Here is a 13,415-nt window from a genome sequence, read left to right as displayed (position 1 = left end):
ATCATGATAAGGGTACTCAAGGATATCATCACTATTCGTGGACCAAAGGAATTAAAAATGCATTTGTAGTGTAAGTAAAGGAGTGTGTCTATCAAAACTTTAATAATAATGAATAATAATATTAGCCCTGTATTATATACTTGCCCACTGCTGAACACGGGCCTCCTCTACTATTGAGAGGGATTAGGCCTTAGTCCACCACGCTGGCCTAGTGCGGATTAGTAGACTTCACACACCTTCGAAATTCCTATAGAGAACCTTTCAGATGTGCAAGTTTCCTCACGATGTTTTCCTTCACCGTTAAAGCGAACGATAAATTCACAAAGAATACACACATGATTTTTTTTTTTTTAGAAAAGTCAGAGGTGTGTGCCCTTGGGATTTGGACCTGCGGACATTCGTCTCGGCAGTCCGTTCCACACCCAACTACGCTATCGCCGCTTTTTTAATAGCCAAAAAATCTTAACAAACTGTGTCTTCTGCAAGTAAGACATAATAATATTTCGTTCAACATACAACTGAAACTGCATCGAAATCCGTTCAGCTGCATTTACGCGAACAATACAGATAAACTATGTTATTATGTGTATAGTTTTGCTGAGGTAATTCCATTCATAGACTTATTGGCATCATTTGAACTATTGGATGTTTTGTTATATAAATCGCGCCATACGATGACAAGTGACAATGATTATAATGTTCTCAATGAGCCTCCATGAATGAGGAACATTTACTTCTATATACGTAGATTTAAATATTATGCATAACTACGGTACCGCCATCTTCTCATAGCTATTTTCTTCAACCTGTCCTAATTCTAGTGGCAGGTCTCTCATATGTGAGTCTGCCTGGGTAGGTACCACCGCAATGTTTATTCCTACTGCCAAGCAGCAGTGTGTAGTCACTGTTGTGTTCCGGTTTGAAGAATTATTGCCAGTATAACTACTGGACATAATAAGACTTAACATCTCATGTCTCAGGATGGCGAGCGCAGTGGAATACCACAATACTTTGTAATTTTAAGAATTGGATGGTATGTATAGTGTTTGTTGGCGATCGTATCGCTTACTATCAGACGAACAGCAAGCTCATCTCGTCATTTAAAGCAATTAAAAAACAAATTAATGTAGTTAGACAATCATAATTTCAAGCAAGTTCTGTAAATTATTAGGCTTTATTTTACATTAACCCTATCTGGAATATTTATTTACACACTTTGTATATATCTATGTATAAACGCGAACTTAATGCCGAAGCATTCTTTATCAACCAACCTTTGGGTGATGCAGAGATGTAACAATATAGGTAGGTGTAATAAATAATAATTTGATAAACATGGATAAAATATAATATAGATTTTATACCGAGTAAATTGTATTAATACAATTATTAGAAAATCCGCCACCGTCGCCAGCAGGTTTATTAGCAATCATTTAACAATAAAAACTAAATACAAATTGAGAAACATTTGCGAGTAAGTGACAGTGACCAAACCGCACTTGTAAAGCCGTGGGTTATATATTTGTCATGGCATGGGGCAACGTTGTCGAAACTTGTATCACGCGACTCGATACGTAACGAAATCATTTATCGAAATCGAACCCACGGCAGCATGGTACCATTACACTACTAAACTATACTCTTAAGTACAAAGTTTCTTGGAGAGATGCATGAAAACATAGATGACTATTAGCTTCAAGTTGCAATTTATTTTATTTTAAATGTCCCACGACATTATTTTTTGTCAATAACTATCACACACAATAAACAGGAGAAGGATTTGTTTTAAGATATATAAAGCTATCCACAATAAAGCCGAACCGTGGTATCCATAGATTCTAATGACATATGCTGACGTGTGTCAGTACAAGCGGCCAAGGTCAGCTGCACGGACTGCTCGGATGGGCGACCGCCTTTCCCCGGCTCGACCAGAGAAAGGTCGGCTGGTAAGGAACTTATGTAATATGCTCTGTATAATGATTTATGTTTACGCGAATATTAAAACTATTTTACGGATTTTATCGCGGTTTTCATATTATAATTTTATTTTTTATTTTCTCCCGAAATTTCTGATATTGTGACTGATTTTTCGGATGGCGGTTTGAAGGTTGCAAAGTCTTCGAAACGTCGGCAGAACATTACAATATTAAAACCGCGATAAAATCCGTAAAATATTGTATTTTAATATCTGCTCTGTATTTAATACTATCATTGCTAAGCAAAAACCTCCTCTACTATTAAGGTTTTAGTCCTTAGTCTTAATTGGCCTAATGCACGTTAGCATACCTTTGATATTCATATATATAGAATTATTAGGTGCCACACAAACATAGGTACGTAATATTTGTTTACATAGTCGCCTTCCCCGAATTGTACAATTCATTTACAATAGCAAAAACCTATGAGGTAAACACAAATATCGTCAGCATCTGTGGATATTACCGCAAACTTTAAATCAAACCGTGTAATGATGAATCATTTTATGGAAACTATAGTAGTGCAGTGATTTAACTGTGGAATGAACCTATATGTATTTTTCGTCACTTACTTTTGGTGGTTTATATCTAAACGAAACTGATGTTAGTGACTCCATGAAAGTGTGAAAAACGCATTCCTTGTTGCCTAGAAAATAAATCTGCTTTTATTAACACAAATGATCGTCTCGATTAGCATCTCTTTCAGGAACTTCTATTGTGAAATTGTCTCAAAGTTCAATAATTTATAATATGATGTCGAACGAGGGGCGTTGTATTACAAGCGTTACATCAGGATATATTATTCACACATTCAGTCAGAAATACACTCACACACACGCTATATTCGTACTAAACTACAAAATGATCGACAAATCAGAAATTAAAACTAGGATTTTTACGGAAAATATTCTTTATTCGTGGATGACTTTGGCACAATGTTAGCATAGATACAGACGACTATGCGGTTTGATTTATTAACGCAATGTTGAAATGTTCGTTTACAATATTTTAGGTAATATTTCATTAATTTTATCATACACGTTCGCACAATCTTAGGTTATTATATTTTAATATAAAGGAACGGGCGAGCGAATGGCTCACCTCGTAGTTACCTCCGAACCAATAAGGAAACATAACACAGAAATCAATGGAATAATAAAATATACGCATAGGTATATTTGTGACGCAGAGAGCCGTCATCTCATTATTTAAACAAAGTTTAGTAGTCATGACCTGGTACATCAATAGACGGTTGATCATAATACATGTAAAATGTATTATATAAAGTGTATGTTGGTATAAGTTCGAATCAGTGGGAAGACCGTTGTGTCAAAATTATTACTAAACGTAAATAAAATTTATTCCATAGCCATTGAATTGTGAGACATTACAAACTGGTATTTTAGACTTTTTGTTCAAGTTAGGAAATAATAAAATTTTGTTCAAGGTGACCTGCGCAAAATTTGAACATCCTATACATCGTGCAAAAAAAATTTTAACACCCTTTACATGGTATAGAAAAACTCGGACGTAAATATTCTATTATTGTTAGAGAGATAATCGAACTTTGATTTCGACTTGATAGATCGTCTCAACGAACTTATTGCACCTTTTTTGTTGGCTTGCCGGTTCTTGTTCAATAGCTTGATACGTTAACTGCTAAATATTATAGTTTTTAACCATAATTTATAATCTATTTACCTCCTTTTAAATATTTGTTTGATTTTAATATATGTATGCTTAACTACACATTTACGGTTTTTATATTACCACACCTTATGGAACAGCATTATATAATAATCTAATTGATAATTTATTGCTTACATTTCTGTTACGAAGCTAACTTATTCACTCTACTATCGTAAAAAACCGCGTGCGCACAAGCCTTAATTGTTATTACAAAACCGTACACAATCAAAATGACAATTATTGATAGATATAGTATCAAATGGAAGTCATTTCAAATTAATTTCGGCAATAATCATTTATTGTTCGTAAAAATTAAAATACTATATACTAGCTCCTGCCTCCGGCTTGGACCGCGATAAAAAAGCTGTCCGGCTCTTTTCCCGGATTAAAAGTAGCTTAAAGCACTTAGTAGTAATGTATTTTCCTATAAGTAAAAAAATAAACAAACATCACCTTTATATATGTATTTGTATAGATTATTAAAAAAAATAACTAGGTAAAATCTTATGTTTTGTTAATTAGACTCGAAATATTCCATGCCTATATAATTTAATTTAATAGGATATTGTAACTTTCACTTTTCGGATAACCAACACCTCAGTCCGCCCCGTGACCACGAAGGCTGTAAAATTGAAACGTCGGGAGAAACTATAATATACAAACCGGAGATAAAAATACGAAAAATAGTTTTATTTATATTTCTACTTTTAACCGACTTCAAAAAAAGGTGGAGGTTATCAATTCGACGTGATTTTTTTTAATATCTACGAGAAATTTTCAGTCGCGTAAACATAAATAATTATTCAATCTCTATAGTTCAAACCATGTTATGATGAGTTATTTGAAACTAATATAATTTCAAACATAAACATCACTTAAGTATTACCGAACGTGGAATATTTGGTTAAGGAAAACATATACACGCCACTTAGACGTAAATGGTACAGTCAGCAACAGAAGTCGTTGAACATAATTTGTTTCCAATATTTCCTAATCATTATCATTTACCATAAGTTACTGATTACATTAAATTCAAAATAACTTGTCATAATTGAACTACAAAAGTAGCTGAACGCACTCAAACCATTGAATGTCAAATATTACTAGCGAATTCTTTTTATGATCCGTAATAAATACAAATGTGGCTGAAATTAGCACATTCTTTGTTTTATATAAGTACAAAGAAGCTTTTTTCCTATTCATTAAATTGAACCCATCAAGCTTCAATACACCCATCTCGCGGAACGCAGCGCACCGCGTTTTTTACTATCAAAACATTGCCGAATTAATACAACAGTCCAGAATATCAATTAAATTGTTATTTTATAACATATTAGCTTTGGCTCGCTGCTCCACCCGCGTGAAAAAGTTTTTCAAGGTCAAAAGTCATGCTATATATTGACCCGGGATAGAAAGTAGCCTATAGTACTCAGGAGTAATGTAGCTTTCTATTAGTGAAATATTTTCAAAATAAGTTAAGTAGTTCCTGAGTTTAGCGCATTCAAACAAACAAATTCTTCAGGTTAATATAATAGTACATATTGAAGTTAATAACCAGAATTATATATTTTTTTAAGTATGGGCAAAACATCATAATATATTAGTAAGTAATATTATAACATTAATAGGAATAGGTTAGTTACATTGTAAACATCCTATTTTATAGAGCACTGGCCGGTTTAAGAAACAAATGTGTAAATTCAAAATTATTCTGGCAGGAGATTCTCTTCGAAGGATTCAACGTAAACGTCAATTTCTTTTCATAATTTTTCAGCCAATCCTTTACTTTGGTGTCCATATTGAAATGATAACCTTAATCTGTACTCTTCTTTGGTAAGTAATTTATGATCCGTTTCAGTGTTCAGGTGTTTTGTAAATTAGTATCTGTTCATCGACTTTTGTTGCTGATCGTACAAGGTTTGCAATGAAATTTTAATCTTATCGCTTGGGCAATAGAGGTAATTTTTTATGTGTGGCTTTCAAGTTTAATAAAACTTGTACATTTACGAGAATAGTATATAGATATGAATGGAATAAATATATTATCAACACTATGAGTTTGTATGTGTTTGTGTGTATGTGTGTGTGTCAAGGTTAATAGAGTCCAAGTGACTTATATCGGTCATTTGCATGATGCAATGAGAGACACTAGATTTTTTTTTGCCACTCTGGGGACGCCAAGAAATTTTATTCATTAGACTACTGGTAGGTCTCTCATATGTGAGAGTCCGTCTGGGTAGGTACCACCGCAATGTCTATTTTTGCTGCCAATTAGCAGTGTGTAGTCACTGTTGTGTTCCGGTTTGAAGGACATTGTAGCCAGTGTAACTACTGAACATAATGAAACTTAACATCTCATGTCTCAGGATGGCGAGCGCAGTGGAATACCAAACAATACTTTGTAATTAAAGGTGTTGGATGATGTTTCTATTGTATATGGGCAGCCGTATCGCTTACCATCAAGCGAACGGCAAGCTCGTCGCGTCATTCAAAGAAGAAAAAAAAACACTGCTTTAAATTATAGTGACGCTGATAGTAAAACAAGCATAGATAACATGACCACCCACCGTCCAAACGATAAAAAATATTTGCCTTTTTGGGCGGAATATTACTAACTTAGTACTAACTCCATTGTGACTGGTATACTAAGATCAATTAGAAACAGTTCGTTTATTATAAAGGATCATTTTGACATTAATTAATGCGCCATACTCGTCTTTGCCACTACTAAAATTGTGTCATAAAACCACAAATAACGAACATTTTTGCTTAAACTAAAATTTTTACTATTTTAAATTTTTGATCATTTTTTAATTTAGTGGAAATATGGCGTGAGCCTGTTGCTTAAACGTTTAATTATTAGTGTTGCCCAAATTCAGTCTTGGTCTTGCAGTCTTGGTCTTGTTCTTGCGTTTTTGCAAGACCAAGACAAAAAGTTGTTGCCCTAGTTGCGCCTCTGCATACCACCTCAGAGAAAAATGCGTGATGTGTTTGTTTTTTAAATTATGACTATATAGCTAAACAGTTCGTAATTCATGGATCAGCGGGTTATCTCCTATATCAGAAACGTAAATAGTTGTATGTTACAGGTTGTAGATTACTATCGATTGTTTACCCGCGCCAGGTCAAGGTCGCGGCGACAACGCTCGACCCTGACCTCATTGCCAACCGATAGCTCCGATCTGAGTGCACCTGATATATTACTAGACGATACAGCACACACTGCTGTAACTAGGGCGGAGATAGCAGTGCCCAGGGACAAGGCGCGGACATGTCCAAACCAGGACCAAGTTTTTGGTCATGCATGGGCGAAGCATTAGGTGCGTGAGGCAAGTTAGATAGACTACACACTAAGATATTTATCCTCAAAAGAGTAAACAAAGACGTAACGAAAGTACCAATTTATTCCTCTCTATTCCTTTTCATATGATAGATGATACCAGTATCTATATAGACAACAAATTCCAGACTCAAAGCTGATATTAAGCAGAAATATCCAATATCTTTACCCAACTGGCGGACAGATGGGCTCCGAAGTTAATTTATTTCTAATTAAAAATTTGCCATCAGGCAATAAATGTTCGTCGTCAATTAGGTATATGAGAACTATTAAAAGACTTGTAGTATTTTATGCTGATGTTGTTTATTGCAATTAACTGACGTGATGAGCATCTCGCTCGCCTGATGGTCCGCGATAACCTCCCAGAATGTTAAAATATTTCACGTCACATAATGAATGATAACTAGATTTAAAATAAACACATTTTTAACTCCGAAAATCATTATAATGGAAGTCGTGTCCGAAACGACCTGAGCACCTTGTATTAGTTTTGCTTTTGTATTTTCTTAAGAAAAGGTAATTGTCTATTATGCTGGTAAATGCATATTAAAAATAAAAAAACAAAAAAAATCATTACTCTCCTACAGAAGATGGTTGAATACCGATATATATACGATATACATATATTAACACGTACTATTGATATCAATATTGTTAGATAATTTAAGATTGCAGAGGCCTCAATAATCATTCTCTTTTAAGAGTTGCCATGCAATGAGATGCCTCTGGCATCTGATCGTCTAGGTACCCGAGATGAGAGTATCGCTACCATATAAAAGAAGATCATTGAATTCAGCTCACTAGACAAACGACTTAAGGAGGAAGATAAAGACATCTATCCACTTCTATAACCATATCCTCACTTTAATAGCTAGTCAGAAACAACATGCAAATTGATACCTGGAAAGCTAGTTCTTAAAATGATTGGGCATTAGATAAACAAATGGACAAATACGGATTTATGGTAATGATCAATAATACAAGTTAGAAAAAAAAACAAAAACAATATTCATTAGAGAATGCATAACTAAAACAAAACATATATTTTTTAATATTACCTTATAAAAGGAAACTAGAACACAAAGACGTTATTTACGAGATATTACTATATTTTTGAGGACAGTGCACTGACTTCTAACATCAAACACCAAATATAGTATGTTGATTGTGAAAGCGGTGGTTTTTCTGATCACGAAGTAGTTCAATAAAGAGTTAACGGCGCATTGATGTAACTAGTTAGTGAAGATATCAATTTAAGAGTAGAAAAAGTCGTTTTTTTTTAAGCGGTGATGGGTTTGTTGGGTGTGGAAAGGACTGCCGAGACGAATGTCCGCAGATTCAAAACCCAAGGGCACACATCTCTGACTTTTCTAAAATTATATGTGTATTCTTTGAGAATTGTCACTTTTAACAGTGAAGGAAAACATTGGGAGGAAATCTGCATACCTGAGAAATTCTCTATAGAAATATTGAGGGTGTGTGAAGTCTACCAATCCGCATTAGGCAGGCGTGGTTGAGTAAGGCTGAAACCCTATCAGTAACAGAGGAGGCCCGTGCCCAACAGTGGGACAGGAATACAGATAAAGTAGTTTATTCTGCTCAATAAATCTTGATTCATCTGCCAACAACAGTATGACCTTATGACTCAGTATAATGAGCGCGATGCAATGCTCAGTATATTGTTCTTAAACGCCATGTTACAACTCCAGTATTTTGGTAGAACTGGCTAATACCTTCAAGAATGGCATGCTAATCTCTTATAATTGATTAAAATGTGTTTGATAATATTAGAGATTCGTAGATTGATAAAGACATGAATTATAATTTCAAATATCTAACATCAATAATAGAATCCATTTCTAAACGATCTGAAGTTAAAGATACCATTAACCATGATATCTTGAAACATTTCGATGAAATCTACATCAGCCAAAATTTACTAACTAGATATATTCCTAATTTACGATAACAAATTACAAAAACCACTCCAACAATCCAATTTAGTTAAAAGTGTGGGGGATGGTCGAAAACAATTTTGGATCTTTGATTTCTAAACCGACCAAAATTCGCGTGTAGACAGATGTTGTGGCTGTGTTGTAATTAACTGTAATTAAGCTTGTTTAGCTAATTAACTGGTTCATCTCATGAGCGTTTATGATTCAAACGTTTTGCGTTGGGAACTGTTTCGTAGTGTATGAGATACTATCAAAATCGGGACAATGTACTATTTATATATCTCTTTCTCTTTCTAGTTTTTATATCCATCCTATGGTTGTCTGGAAGACATTGCCTACAGCGATAAAACCGCCATTTGTACTTGTGCCTTTTGTCTTTCTTTTATTTGTTTTATTTTTTCTGTATAAATAAATAAATAACACTACAACAGTTACAGTACTAAAGTAAAGTTATATAGACAAAGTAGGTATTAACTTTGACGATTCGTTTCAATTCACCTGTGAGCAACTAGGAATTCATGCAGGGTACCTTTATAAAATTAATTGTGATGCAATCAATGGTGAGTAACTTAGGATCTGGAGACCTGTCGTCAACTGATCAGTTAAGAAGGCTATGGTTTAAATCCCCTAAATCTAACAAGATGGCAGACTTTGCCGAGAAGTGAGGTGTAGTTAATAAAACAGTGTAAACTAATTACGTGGGTCTAATGCATAATTTTTATTCTTATGTTTGCTTATGAGCGAAAATGTTGACCAAGAAACCTAATTACCTTCAAGTTTAGCCGATTTCAATAAGAACCCGACAAACAATTTAAAATCCATATTTACGGAAGGTAAAATGACCCCCCCCCCCTACCATCTTGTTTGGTGAAATAATCCAAAAGCCTAACTGGTAATATTGACTTAATACAAGCGTGTAACAATTTGGCAGCCCAGATGACGGAATGTTTGACTAATTACACTAATTAAACCGTATGAGTAACAGTCGGATGCCATGTAACAGAATGATATTAAAGGATATTGATAAGGCTGGTTTGTCAATGGGTTGGAGTCTTAGAGCATGTTACACGACGTCTGAGTGAATGCTTATTATCGAATATAGGACGACCAAATACAACAGTCAAGTTCCCAAATAAAAGGTAAACAAAAGAGTGCTATCAGAATTACCTGTCTTATACGTGACCTGGTGGATTTAATTCAGTATTATGAATCAGGGCCTTACTAAATATTATCATAATAATTAATCAATTAAATTATTAATTACTAGGTCCAACTAGCGTAATAGTCGCCTTATCGGACTAATCGAATGGCGAAGAATAATCATTCCTCGTCAGTCGACAGTCTAACTGGACTATACTCCATTTATTATTAGAAGTAGAGTCACTGCCCATATAGAAAAAAAAGTTTATATTGCCTACTAACTCTTGTTCACGGCTTTGCCCCCGTGAAAGTTTTACTGGCATACAATTCTCGCTATATATTTTCACAGGATAAAAAGCAGCCTATGTCCTTCCCAGGGTCTCAAACTATCTCCATACCAAAATTCATTGAAAGCCGTTTGGTAGTTTTTGAATTTATCACGTTCAGACACAGACGCGGCGGTAAATTTTATATGTAACGATAAATACTAAAAAGAAACGTCATATTTCGAAAATAATGAATAAAAAAAAATAACCGTCTGAAATATACTTACGTAGGTGAAACAGCAGTTGTTAAAATTGTCATATTGACACGTATTTGTTTACATACAAACATATATGGCAGATATTTGTAAACGAGAGCAAACTGAACGCAAGGATCCCATGACTTGCGTTCGTTTGGAGGTCAGTAAAGTCAAGGTCTTTGGAAAGGACCAACGGGACTGACAGTTAAATTGAGTTAAAACTGATACTAATAGTATTTTATATGACTATTCTCATTTAAATGGTAATAAAATAGTTAATAATTTGTTATAACATGTCAATTTCGTAAAATAACTTTATGTACTCCATTAGAAGAAACAAAAACGATATTATTATCCGTCATGAAGAAGATAAAAATATTAGATGAACAAAAAATACGATGTAATACATTAACAATTCTAATGTCATTATTACACGATAATTGAATCCGATATATAACTGGTTTATCACATAAACAAATGTTTGTTACGAAAGATGTTGAAATCGACCTAGACACTTCATATCCCAGATTACAAACGTAGATATAGTCCGAAACAAATCCCATGAGATAAGTGATCAAAGAAAACTTCAAAGTGACTCAATCGACTCAAAACAATCCTGACAATATAAAAAGCATTTCGAATTAGCGAATGGTACGCGTGCAATAAGACACAGTAATAAATACACGTTTCAAGGTTACTACGTTAATTCATAGTAACAATCAGCGGGATTTCACATTACGGCCGTGGAGATCAAACCATCGATATTATCAGACAGTTGTCACCGGTTAAATTATCTAAACAATTGCTATACAACACTGGCTCTTATAAACAACGAGATAGAGCCGACGCTTTCAATGAAGCTGTAAGAGGCTTGATTGTTTTTAATGTGCACAATTGTCTATAAACAAAAACGAGTGCGTACCGTATCCTTTTGAGGAGCAATCCAATTCACAACACTACACAACACAACACCACGTGGAAACGAATGCGCGTCACACGTCCGAGCCGTACGGCGTCTGCAATCATACTGGCGGGCGCTTGATACCGACGGATGCGTAGGCGCATGTTTATCAGGTATGGACCAGGTAAACTGAAATATGGTGTGATGCAATCACAAGCGTGGTTTAGGTCCATTGTTTATGGTTTCGGGAGTCGGGTGGTTTATAAGTGAAATATTGGGTTCGCGGTATGGTCTCAGGTTTGTTTTGGTCGACATTGTAAACAAAGAGGTGAACTGAGTCAGTATCTTAAATACAGTATTATGATAAGGTATTCCGGATAAATTCAGTTGATTTTTTTTTACATGGGCAAGGCACGGTAAGTGGAATGGGGTCCAACAGGCCTACATAATTGGCACAATTATGCCGGCCTGTTGGAACCGGATATACACAGGACGATCCTGGTACGCGACACACTTACGTGGGCCACTACGGCGGGTTTTAACACCTTACATACGGTGGTCGCTATCTGGGAGGATATAAAATATATCCTACCACCAGCGTATTATATTACCCAAATCCATTTTCAAGTTGTATTCAACTGTGTAATACCTAAAACCCCACTTTTTGTATAACGACTGTTTTTAACCGACTTAAAAAAAGAGGTTCTCAATTCGACTGTAGGTATCCTTTTTTAGCTAAATATTTCACATGTTTATAGAAAACAAATTGATTCATCACACGACAAAGATTGATTCGTTATCCAAAACTTTCCAAATCAGGATCAGGATATAAGAACAGGGCTTCCTACAAAACGTATTGCCTCCTTGGATTACAACACATATAACCTTATCCTTGACACTAAATAAAAACTAGATTTATTGCCAAGGATATTGGTCTCCAGCTACTGTTTGGCAATGGACAATGACGTCCAATTCTTAGAACTTATTTACTTGATATTCAAAACGTACACCTAAAGTTCGGAATTTGGTTACAATTCAAAACAAATAGACACTATGTTTTGCTTGCGGCTCTGCCTACGTGAAAATGTTTTTCCGCGTCACGGTTTATATTTTCTCAGGATAAAATGGAGTCTATATTTTAAGTTAGAGTTCACAGTACATTCGTGAAAAACTGCATTCCATTCCATGCGGTAGTTTTTGTGTGATGCACGTACAAACACACAGACAGACACTAAATCTAAACACTAACTTTTGGCTACAGTTCCTCTAATAAAGACACGAGATATTTCTTTTTCAATATCTATAATGGTCCTACACTGGGCTCTTAAATTTATATTATACTAAGTAAAGATTCTATGACGTAAATGGACATTTAGTGACGTACGTTAAAAAAAACATGTCATTCGGTTCTAGTACTCCCCTTGAATGGTGGGCGCCATAAAGTGAGTATTTAAAGTAGTGGGGCACAGGCCGGTGGGCCGGTACGGTAAGTAATCATGCCGCCCATAGACACCCACTTCTCCAGAAGAATGGCGGGGCGTTGCCGGCTTTTCCAGCTAAATTATATATCTGATACTTGTAGTTGCTCGCAGCTCCGCCCGTGTTACTTGATGGATAAAAGTACTATTTTGCATTTATCTTCCGCAAGATACTTCAAGATTTGGTCTAGCTTTTTGTCATATTTCATACAAATCTATTCAGTGTTTACTGTGCTTACGTCCGATAATTTTTAAACTTAAGCATGTATCATATTAGTAAGATAGGATATGTAAAACCCTCGTTTGTCTCAATGAAGAGTGCAGTAAGTTCTAGTATAATTTAAAGGTCTGGGTTGTTTCCTGGTGTTAAAGATGAGGCGAGCACTTAAGTTAACGTAGAAATGTGAGGATAT

General features: G+C 35.0%; 1 protein-coding gene across 1 annotated transcript in view; it reads right to left on the bottom strand.

The window, feature by feature from the left end:
- The window catches only part of LOC115449086 (transcription factor EB), a 90,882-nt gene extending 79,229 nt beyond the window's left edge, over positions 1 to 11,653 (bottom strand). The window contains exon 1 of the mRNA XM_030176803.2: positions 11,546 to 11,653. The gene's annotated coding sequence lies outside the window, so the exon portion shown is untranslated. The remainder of the gene's footprint in view (positions 1 to 11,545) is intronic.
- Between the last annotated feature and the right edge of the window lie 1,762 nt (positions 11,654 to 13,415).

Source organism: Manduca sexta, chromosome 3 (assembly GCF_014839805.1).
Source record: "Manduca sexta isolate Smith_Timp_Sample1 chromosome 3, JHU_Msex_v1.0, whole genome shotgun sequence".
Lineage (NCBI taxonomy): Eukaryota > Metazoa > Arthropoda > Insecta > Lepidoptera > Sphingidae > Manduca > Manduca sexta.
The sequence above is the reverse complement of the archived record's forward strand: the minus strand, read 5'-3'. Positions and strand labels throughout refer to the sequence as shown.